Source organism: Heterocephalus glaber, unplaced genomic scaffold (assembly GCF_053883595.1).
Source record: "Heterocephalus glaber isolate CG9 unplaced genomic scaffold, H.glaber_assembly_v1.0 deba00001553, whole genome shotgun sequence".
Taxonomy (NCBI): domain Eukaryota; kingdom Metazoa; phylum Chordata; class Mammalia; order Rodentia; family Bathyergidae; genus Heterocephalus; species Heterocephalus glaber.
The window spans coordinates 6,474,398-6,485,936 of NW_028258344.1; the positions used below are offsets into that span (position 1 = coordinate 6,474,398).

At 36.0% G+C, this 11,539-nt stretch overlaps 1 pseudogene; it reads left to right on the top strand.

The window, feature by feature from the left end:
• The first annotated feature begins 468 nt into the window (after nucleotides 1–468).
• Nucleotides 469–2,826, top strand: LOC101724511 (consortin-like; annotated as a pseudogene).
• The last annotated feature ends 8,713 nt before the right edge of the window (nucleotides 2,827–11,539 follow it).

Genomic DNA, 11,539 nt, shown 5'->3' on the forward strand with positions numbered 1-11,539 from the left:
CTAATGTTTCCAGAACTTTAATGGATAGGAGCGGTGATAGTGGGCATCCTTGTCTTCTTCCTAATTTTAAGCAAAATCTTTCAGGGTTTGATGAGTTAAGATGATGTTGGCTGTTGGTTTGTTATAGATGATTTTTATCAGGTTGAGATAAAGACCATCCATTCCAATATTCTGTAGGTATTTTTTTTTTTTATCATGAATGGGTATTGGACTTTGTCAAATGCTTTCAAAAATATGTACTTAACAAATTTTAAACACTGAAATAAGATTTAGATTTTCAGTTAAAAGATGTGGGGCTGTCTTGGGTCAACCCACCAGCAGGGAGGGATGCACAGAGGGAGGCAGGGCAGAAAGGCAAGAGATGTGTAATCCAACGAGAGTGGCGGGAGACCCAATGCAGCTCCTTGACACCTCGTTGGCAGCCATGTCAGCGAGTGGCGAGGTGGTGGCCCTGATTCTCCCTCGGATTCCCAGACATAGAAGGTCTGCAATGAAATTTTAAATGGTTCCACAAAGCATGCGCTAATGGATGACAGAGATCCTCCTACATATAATGTGCAGATGGAATCACAAGATGGGTGTCATCCTGATGACAGGGCAGAAAGGAGAATAACACACTTGCCCTCTGCATCAGATAAAAACGAAAATCAACTTAATGGAGATGAGCTTCTTCTGCCCAGCAGCGATAGCACAGTGGGGAAAACCGAAGTGTTCAAGAAGACAGTCTCAACAGTAAGGAAACCTGCATATCCAGCTGTGAGGTTGCAGCCAGTGAGAATTCAGAATGTGCTCTGTGTGGGGTGGCCGGGAATTTAGCTCAGTGGCAGCTCCGCCTGCCTCGAAAGCGCAAAGTCCCTAGTTCGATCCCCGTACAAAAACAACAACAACAAAACAGTGCTCTGTGTGAAAGCCCCAAAGCTGGTAAGGACTTCTTGGGAAAAGACAAAAAAATACCTGGTACAAGAGGTACAAGAACCACAAAAGGCACTGTTAAGAAGATACCACCAAATGATGCATCTTTAATACAAGAAAAGATACCAAATGCAAGCTACACGCTGTTGGCGAGGAAGAGACTGCTGAAGTCAATGCTAATGATCAACCAGAAGCCCCAAAGCTAGCTCTGCATTCTCTGTTCTCACTCATACGTGGTGAAGTTGAGCAGCTGGATTCAAGGGCACTTCCTCTCTGCCTTTACCAGATAGCAGAATCATATTTCCAGGAAGAAGACTTCTGGATTTCTGTTTTCCTCAAATTATCTATTCGGATGAGAAACCAATGAAATTTATTCAGCTTGAACAATTGCAACATGAGCAGTTGCTGGCAAATCTTTCTGCCATGCAAGAACAGTGGGAAGCAAAATGGAAAACTGTACAACCTCATGCAATTATACCTCTAAGGAATTCACAAAAAGGATTTTCATGGTGAAGATTTTGAACGGCTTGCTAAATTTTGCTCAACACATCAAGATCTTCTTTTATGCAAATATAAGATAGGAGCTGTAGAAAAGTCCCTGGAAAGAAAATGCTTTACTCAGTTACTAGTATCTGAAGAATCAAAACCAAAAGGAGCTACAGCCAAAGAGCCAGAGAGTGAGATTTGTCTTGGCCTGGAACCAAGTATAGAAGCCAGCATAAAGAGGAGCCCCAGGAGAGCAGTGCCAGCTACAGTCAGATGGACAGGCAGGCAGATTCCCTGAGACTTCCTGAGTCACTTCAGGGAAGGACCTCACAGAGGAGCCACTCTGCAGTGCCAAAGCCACATTGGAGCTCCATACCCAGTCCTCAGAGACAGCTGGGAGCAGGTCAGAGCCAGACTCTGCTGCTCTGCCGAGGATGCTTGTGAGGACATCTGCCACTTGCAGGAGGCTCCCACAGAGGACTTCCCAGATGTGACCACAATAGAGGCCATTACTGATGACCCTAAGGTGTTTGTCTCTAGTGGGTCAATGATAGAGCCATTGGTCTTACCAGGCTTTGACCAAATACCTCCTGTGTTGATTTCTGAGGGTAAATATTCACAGACTCAAAGAAAAGAACTTCATTTGCCCCTTCAGGATGCTTCTGAGGCATTGCTCATGGACCAATTTGAGAACAATGAATTAAATGAGCTGCAACCACCTGATCTCACAGACAGTGATGGAAAATAGACACAGAGTCTGACTGACTCAGTGACTGGCCCTGTAAATGTACTTTATGAAAATAATAAAATATCTGACTTAAGAATACTGTGTCCAGAAATGTATATGGTCACTGAGGAAAAGGGAGATAAGGAAGATCAAGTCAATAAGGAAACAAAAAACTACTTGAATAGCCTTTTGGAAAGATACTAAAGATTCTCTTTCCTATGAAAATAACCGTGATGATGATTCTGATCTCCTTCAAAATCTTTCTGCTGAACAAGCTTCCTATAGTCTACAGGAGAATCTGCCTTCTGACAATAGCAGTCTTTCTCTTGATGATCTTGCCAAAGGATAGAAATTGCAAAGGTTGTTCCTGCTTAAGGACTGGTGTCTATATTAAAGAAGTGGAATGATTCTGTAGGTGATCATCCTGCCCAATGCAGCAGAAACCATCTAAGTGAAGAGTAAGATTCCAAGAAACAGATGGTAATTTAGATCAAGATGAAGTCGGAGGTGGCTCCTGTATTTTACTGATCTTGCTGTGCATAGCAACAGATTTCCTTAGTGTTGGAGGAACCACATTGTTCTGCACTGTGGGGGACATGGAGTCACCTGTTTGTACAGAGTTTTCAGACAATGTGGACTTCTATTACACGAAGCTCCTGCAGGGAATGGCAGAACTTAAACACTGGGTCTAACTCTCCTAGCACCATTGAAGAGGACAGGCATGTAGGCAGTGAGAGTGAAAGAGGTGAAACTTTCTCAACAGCTTTTATTTCAGGAGTTCTGAAACATTTCCTCTTCCCCCCAGCAAGGACCCAAGGACATCAGAAACAGCCACTTTTTAAGTGGCAGCCAGAGGAACTTTCTCAGAATAATCCACATAATAAGACAAATATTGATCCAAGTGTCATGGACTGAGGGAGTGGTCTCCCTCTTACTGCTTCCCAGTGTAATGAGTATACTGAGCAGAATATGCAGGGCAGTCTTTGAAGCACACTATTTTTAGCTACTTTGTCAAGCTAAAAGTGAAAGTACACTTCTGCTTTACATCTCTCAGTCCTTGGTCATTGCTTCCAGACATCATGCAATGTTTATAATCAACAATGGTTACCTTATGATTTCAGTGTTATTTTTAGTTGACCTTTAGAGCTATGTAATTTAGGCTTTTTGCATTATTTCCAGTTTCTGTTCTCCATTTCTGTGTGTGTGTTTTAAGCAATTATCATAAGCAAATATAGAATAGAATAACAAAGATTATCTTTATTCTTTTAATTTTACTATGATGTGAAGGCACAAATCTTTGAAGAAAGCTTAATTGTGGAATAGATGAACTATGGAAATGTTGCCCCCGAAATGAAAAACTGTGACAGATACGTGGTAATAAACTAGATTAGGTAGTGAGAAATTAATCACAGCCCTGAACGCAAATTGAAGAGCTCTCCCTGAGTCTCGGACCACAGCTTCATCGTGGATTCAGGAAATGATGAATGCTGGACTCGATTCAGCAAATACTCATTGAGCACCTATTACGCTCTTAGAATCTAAAAACCAGTATATGAACATAAATAAGATATAATTCCTGCTGTATATGCTTCAATTCTGGTCTTATGTAAAGCAAAGCAGTACTTTGGCAAGTGAAAGTAAATCATCATATGCAATTCAGTCTTAACAGGTCATGCATTCAGATGTTTTGAATGTGCATTCATACCATGGGCTTATTTAGACCATATATTGGGGTCACTAAGCAAAAATTCAATCATACCTTAAAGAGGAAAAAGTCTGGTTTTTGTTTAAATCTGTCAGTTAGGTGGCCTTTCCTTATTTAAAGTACAGTGGTCTAACATTTGGGAAGCCTTGCTCTGATTTTTTTATATTGTAGACACCATTAAAAATAAACATGAATTATAGTTTTTTAGCGAGTGATAATTATGTCCTGTTTTTCTGTTAGGTTCATTTGAAAGAAAAAGACAGGCCTTGATTTCTAGTTGTTACTGGCTGGCACAGTATCTTGCTTTGTGCTTTTGCTTATTTATCAGGATACATAAAATTTAAAGGGCTTTTTATATAAGTTGAAAGTGTGTTGTTGAGCATGTATTTGTTTATCCCGATGCTAAATATTTAATTATTTTGTACTTAGTGTTTTGATTTTCTATAACTTCAGTTCAATATATTTTTAGGCTTATTTTTTTATGTATTTTATTTATTTTTTATTTTTTACAGAACCAGGAATCAAACCCAGGACCTTGGACTTGCCAGGCATAGGCTTGTTTATTTTTAAATTGATGTTTCGTTTTCATTTATAATATTGTTTGACTTGTCTCTATCATTTCACCATAAACTGTAATATTTTCAATGGTTATAGATCAAATATATTTATTTAGAAGTGTACAAGACAATGAAATTTAGATTCCTTATTAAAAAAAGATGTGGAAAATAAATCAATCAGATTAAAAGACATTAAAATAAAATAGAAACTTCCAAATTCCAAACCCCCAAAATGGATTTTTTATTTTCCCCAAATAAAAAGCCATATTTAAATGATAATATCATGGGGCTATCAATAAGATCATAGCAATTTATTTAAGATACCCAAAATATAAAGAACAACATGAAAGATAATAGGAAGTATGGAGATCTTTTACAAATGGGAAGGGGAACAAGAGATGAAGGGAAGGGGCAGGGAAAGGAAGAAAAGTGGATAGAGGAAAAAGAATTGAAGAAAAAATGGTAATAGAGCTTTCTCAAATGGGAAGAGGACACAGAGGGGAAGGAGCAGGGAGGGGATGGGAAGAGTAGGGGATGAACAAAGAATTAAGATGTGTTATGTCCATGTACCAACCTCCATGATAAATGCAACTATTCTGTGCTGGAATCATAGACTTATAAAACAGATTTTAATGTTATATATATATAATTAAATATTTAGTATTATGTAATGTATCATGTAAGAATATTTTTGAGTTTCATAAAGAAACTTGGAGCAGCAATGAATTGTTAAATCTGATTATTTTTGTCACCTGAAATATATGTGTCATTTTATACAAATGAGTAATTTTGCACATGTACCTCAGCTCCACTAAGCTAAGAGATGTTTTAGGTATGTCTTAATTTAACTCCGTTAAAATATTTTGTATTTTTCAATTTTTCATGTATAAAGAAAGACTAGAAAGATAACTATAATTAGGAAACACATCAAAACATTGCTCAAAGTTTCAATTAAAGTTTTGTCTTTGTTGATCATCATCCATTTGCATTGATATCTTTCTGTTTCCTATTCTTTTCTTTGTTCCCTGTATATTGAAAACTCCCTTAGTAGCTCAGACTATTCTGTTCCAGGTTCTGCTTGCAATCTTGTGATCCACGCTAGTGGATTTCAGTGGGCCAAATGCTCCATATCCCCACTCTGGACTTATCAACAGTTACCTTTTCCACCCTCAGAGAAGCCCCTACCTTTATAGATAAGTGTCTTTATGTTCCCAGTCTCTAAGTAGAATGTCATTGTTTCCTGACAACTCTATTTTGCTCTAGCCCATTCTCTCTCCATATCCCTGTGGCAATTATTCAAATCACTGTCAGTAAAAGCCTCTTTCATAGAAAAGTATAGAACCTGTCATGCAGAATCCAAGAAACTGACATTAACTGGACTTAATTATGCTTTGGCCTGTACACTTTACTGTTAAAAATTTAGAAGAATCTTCCATATCATATCTGAAGCTAATCTTTCCACCTCTGCCCAGGATCCAGACTCCTCCTGCCTCCTCTAAAAAATGTCCATTGTTTACCCTTTTCCTTCTCCTCATTTTGGGTTATATTTTCATATTTCTTCACATCTTATGTTTTTTGATTCAGAAGTTAAATTTGAAAATGCTGCAGTGTTAGATTTCTGTTCTTTCTTGAAGGCATATTTTGACAGCTATTTGTGGGCCTCCTTTAATCATTAACCCCATTTTTTCCATTTAAAATGTTTAATTGACATAATAATTATACAAGTGCAGTGCAACATTTCAATACATGAATACAATGTGTAATAATCAGATCAGGTTAATTAGAATTTTCCATCACCTCAAAATTATTTATATTATTTCTTTGTATTGGGAACATTCAAAATCCTTCCTACTAGTGATTTTGTCATATTCAATTAATTGTTGGCCATAGTTCCTCTATCGTGCTATGGAACATTAGAAATTATTCTTTCATTCAACTACATCTTTTTACCCATTAAACATCCTCTATCCATTCACCCTCCTTCCCTTCCCTCCTTAGCCTCTGACAACCATTATCCTATTCTCTATGATGAAACTACATTTTTAGTTTCCATGTATAAGTAAGACATGTGATATTTGTCTTCCTCCACCTGACTTACTTAACATAATGTCCTTCAGTTTCATCCAAGTGGCTGTGAATGACAGAATTTCATACATTTTATGGCAAAGTGTTCCACTGTATATAGGCACCATATTGTCTTTATCTGTTTATTCAGAGGAACTCTTGAATTGATTCTACATCTTAAAGAGGCCCCCCCGCCAAAAAGCTTTTTAATGTGGACTAAAGCCAACATTTTGGACATGTGACCAGTTTTAGTTATTAATGAGGAGTGAATAAGACTATGATAGCAACTCTGCTATGATCAGAAGTGCAAATTCTATCATTGTTTATTGCCTTTTAAATATGCTAAGGTGTCTCCCTTCTTTAAAAATAAATTCAATTCTCATTCTCTACTTACCTAAACCATGACCATCCCAGGGATTTAAATATCAGTGAGATTATTAGTGCAACCCAATAAAAATTGCTTATGATTCACTTTAATAATCCTACCAGCAAGTCCTGATGATTCAGCTTCCAGGAAGTGCTTCTTTTTTATTTAGTTGCTATCTCAAATCCACAGTCAAGCCATTATTGCCTCTCCTTTCAAAGTGGCGTAACCTCCAAATTGGCTGTCTTGTTTTGATCTTGCCCCATTCTTCACAAACTAGACATAGCCTTTCTCTAATAGCTTAGATTAGATCACATCACTCATGATTAACACATTCATGTGGCTTCTTATTCTATTTAAAATAAAATCCAGACCTTAGTTTGCACAACCTAAACTGGCAACCTAATCCAATCTCCTCATTAAACATGAGCTTTTCTCTTGGCCCAGCTAATAATTACTTCAAATGTGTACATGACAACCTACTAGCATTTAGAGTAGTTGAATGAATACTGCACTTTAATTTAAAAGCTTTAGGCAAATTAAAGAATCTGAATGATAAAATTATGTAATATATAGATTTAGATGAATCCACTTTAATTCATACTTAGTCACTTCTGAAAAAAATTTCTTTAACCTTTCTGAATCTAATTATTTTATCTAAAGAGTTTGTATAATAATCTCTGCTTCACAGACATAACATATTAAGGGTATCTCATTTAAGGTTTAACATATGGTAAGCACTTAATGAGTGATAGCTATAAATATATAAAGGAACAAAAGAATGAGTGTAATTATATATAAAATAAGCACACATACTTATATATATTTGTGTATCATGATTAACATTAAAAATATGCTGTTGTATTTTTAATTATCAACTGATCCCTCTCTTGATAATTTCTAACCTTAAGGTCTCTTTCTTATCACATTCAATTCTCTATTCATTTACAATTTTAGTCTGTTACTGTCCTATATTAGAATGGAGGTAGCAGTGTAAGTTTATATTTCTAGTAAATCTGCAGTCCTTCCTACTACACAACATTTTTGTAAATGTATATGTTAGTTTACAACATGCTTGGTGCTCAGTTGACATTGTTTGTATTTCTAGATACATAGGGTATCAAACTAGATACAGGGTAACTTAGCTGAAATATACCTCCAGTCCCTGGTTTCCTAAGACTCTTCATCTAGGGTCTAAATAGAAGATTCTGAAGGCAGAACTGAGACAATGTGAACACAAGTTTTCTCCCAGGCATAACTAGCATGATTACCTGAGCTAAGTATACCCACTTGAGTGTCTAAGTGTCTCTAAAGATGAGATCTGGACACCTTTACCATCTTTATAATCAGGATTTCTGAAAATGACTCTTAAAATGACAAAAGAAATATGACAATTGCCCCATGGAAATACTTTTTTAAAAAAATTTTATTTTTTTTTTCTTTCAATGCACACCCCAGGCAAGCTATATCCTCAGCCCAGCCATTTTTGTTTCCCAATTTAAATGGAAAACACTATATTTGTGCCAAAACCACAAAAATTGTGTATTATTCCATTAGAAAAGCAGCCAACTGTATTTAAACTGGGTAATATTTTGAAAATTTAACTTTCTTAACTGACATTTTGAGTAGTTCTTCTCCTCTCCACCCTTGTGATCTTTTGATAAGTAAAATCATACCTTAACCTGAGACTGATTATCTCAGAAGAGGAGAAAATATAAAATCCACAAATGAAAATTTTGTGATTAATCTATAGAATAGGGCTTAGAAACAATACCAGGTAAATTTAAAGCATAATTTAACAACTTAATAACTAGACTTTTCTTCGGAAAAACTTTTCTAAAATCTCCAAATGCTAAGGGCATGAAGAAATGAGAGCATACATTTGAAGAGAGTATGTAATGATATGAGAATGAATGATTCTCTAGTAAAGATGGAGCTTAATGGAAGGAGACATAGAGATCAGGAGAGCAAGAGTCAGCTGCTTTCTTCCCCTCCTTTGGGAAAGGCTCCAATGGGTAGAGCTGAGGATAAAAGTTTCATTAGTTACATTTTAATGCTGGAGGGGAAGTCTAAATGTACATAGGACTTGGATCAAATTTGCAGTGCAAAAGGAAGTAATGGATAAACAGAAGGGTTGTTGTGTTAATCAGTTTTCCACTACTGTGATACAATATCTGAGATAAACAACTAATAAGGCAGTAAAGCTCATTTTGTTTTATTGTTTCAGAGGTTTCAGGCCATGGTTGGTTTGATCCATTTTTTTGGGATCTGTGGCAAGACAAAATCTTATGTCAGGGAGATACAGTAGAGCAAAGAGGCTGGCCTAACTGCAGCTGAAGAGTGTAGAGAGATAGAAGAAGAGATTGAAGCCCCAATATCCCTCCCAGGGACATGCCTCCAATGACCTAACCTTCTTCAACTAGTCCTCCCTTCTTTCTTAGAGATTCCGCCACTTCTCAATAGCCCCAATACTTTAGCACATGTGCTTTTGGGGGACATTTAAGATCCACAGTAACAGATGGCCAGAAATGGCTCAGGGAGAGGACATGTGCCAGTCTCCTGTATTCTCTGGGTCCACACGGAAAGTGTTGTCTCCATCCTGTGCCTACTTGGTCTTCACTGCCGATTGGCCCAGACCCATGCATATGCCGCCAGGATGCAGATGCTTGTAAGTTCTTGTACCCTCACAGGCTGCAACTCAGGAGAGCCACAGTGGTAAATATGAAATCAATGTTCATAACTTCAACACATTTAATTTATTAGTGGTACTGTTGAAGAAGGTGGTTATAAGGCTTTCATTTTTTTCTAATCAGCATCATTTAAAGATGACAACCACACATGAACTATGAAGGAAAAAAAAGGGAAAGCAAATGCAAAAAAAAAAAAAAATTGCTGCTTCTCAGTTCCCCTCAACAAACACATGCAGAATGGGGCAGTTAATCTTCTTTGGTTTTTTGTTTGTTTACAGTATTTTCCACTCCTATATACATAATATTCCTGGAAAGCCAACTAATTCTCTTGGCATATGAGGCTCTCATTCAGTGGTTCAATAAATGTAATACATTTGTGTTTTGTTCCACAATAAGTGGTCCACTAAGTAAAATAACTTTTTGAAGTTGACATATTCAGACTCCCAAATCAATTCATGTACTTATATCTATTAAATTTATTAACAAAATTGAATTTAAAATTATTTCTGTAACCTTTTAATTGTCTCTAAAATGAACCTTAATCCACTAAATGAATTGCCATATAATGTATACATTTTTTAAAAGATTGTACTGTTGGCAGAATTAACTTACAAAAGAGGATTAAATCTATTTTCCTATTTAAATATGTTTATTTTATGTAAAATATAACTGTCTCTCAGATTTAAAATATTAAGTAAAAACCATATTATTGAAGGTATATGTGTTCTAGAAAGCTTGTTGAAACCTTAAAGATTTGAACAGTAAGCTGTTAGGCAGGCCATCACTAATAAACTCAATAATTTTAGTTTCTCCAAAATAATAGAGTTTCAAATATTAAAACTCTTAAAATATGTCTATTAAGTGCTTTATTTAAATACAAAGAAAAGGTCACAGATTAATGGTTAGAAAAATATTAAGCAGATGGGACATGTAAGGTAAGAATTTAACTGAAATAGATAACTTGCTAAAAATATGTTTGGAACCAATCTTTTTATCACTATAGACAAACATAATGTATACAAACATACATACAACATGTAATTGGTAAATACACACATTTGGGAAATGATTACATTTTTCAATTATTCTAAATTTTCTTTCATTTTATAAGTTTTTATGCAGCGATAATAATAACCAGTATACAAGACTGTTAGGATAATTAGAATAGCACACAAAGTTTGCATCCCAGAGTGTTTCAGAAAATTGCTGCTGTGTTTGAATACTCAATATTTCATGCACATTCTTTTCACTTTCATTTCCAAAAATGTAAAATAATAAAATTAAGGATTAGAAACAATTTTTAAAACACTATAAGACTGATGAAAGTTCAAAGGTAATGGCAATAGAAATGAGAATGCTTTAAATAGTAAGTTTTGTGTAGAACACTGGCATATATTTCAAAGATGTGGGAAATAAGGTCACTGATGACACCATAGAGTGACAAGCCAGAGAGGACACCCAGCCAACACAAATGGCTGCCCCAGCAGTTCTGGTGTTTAGCTTGTCAGTGTGTCTAAGATGATCAAGCTAAATAGGATTCATAATGAACAAAATCATAGAACACTGATGTGTGCATCAGATGGGCTCCTTATTAAAACTTATAGTTAAACTTAATCAAAGGACTCAGAGCACATCCTTCATGTGCATTCTTACCTATAGAAAAAACTATTAAGAATTTGAGATGTTAAAATACATTCAAAGATCTCAAAATAGTTCATTTTTATAAAGTCAAGCTTTTAATTATTTGTACAGATGGTTAATTCACCCATTCTGTTTTCATTTTCCTACTTCCACTTTCAAATTAGAAAAAAAATGCATGGAAGGACAATTGTGTAACTCACTATGAGTCTAAGACAGGAGAACCAGCGTATGAAGGATAGGTGAGGGAAGGGAAAAATGATATCCTGGCTCAAGGGAGAAAGAGAAAGAAGAAGAGGAGAGAGGAGAGTGGATGGAAGAAGAGGAGGGGAAGGAGGAGAAGAGGGAAAGGAGAGACAGGAGAGGGAAGAGGGAAGAGAGACTCTTTTCTTATAT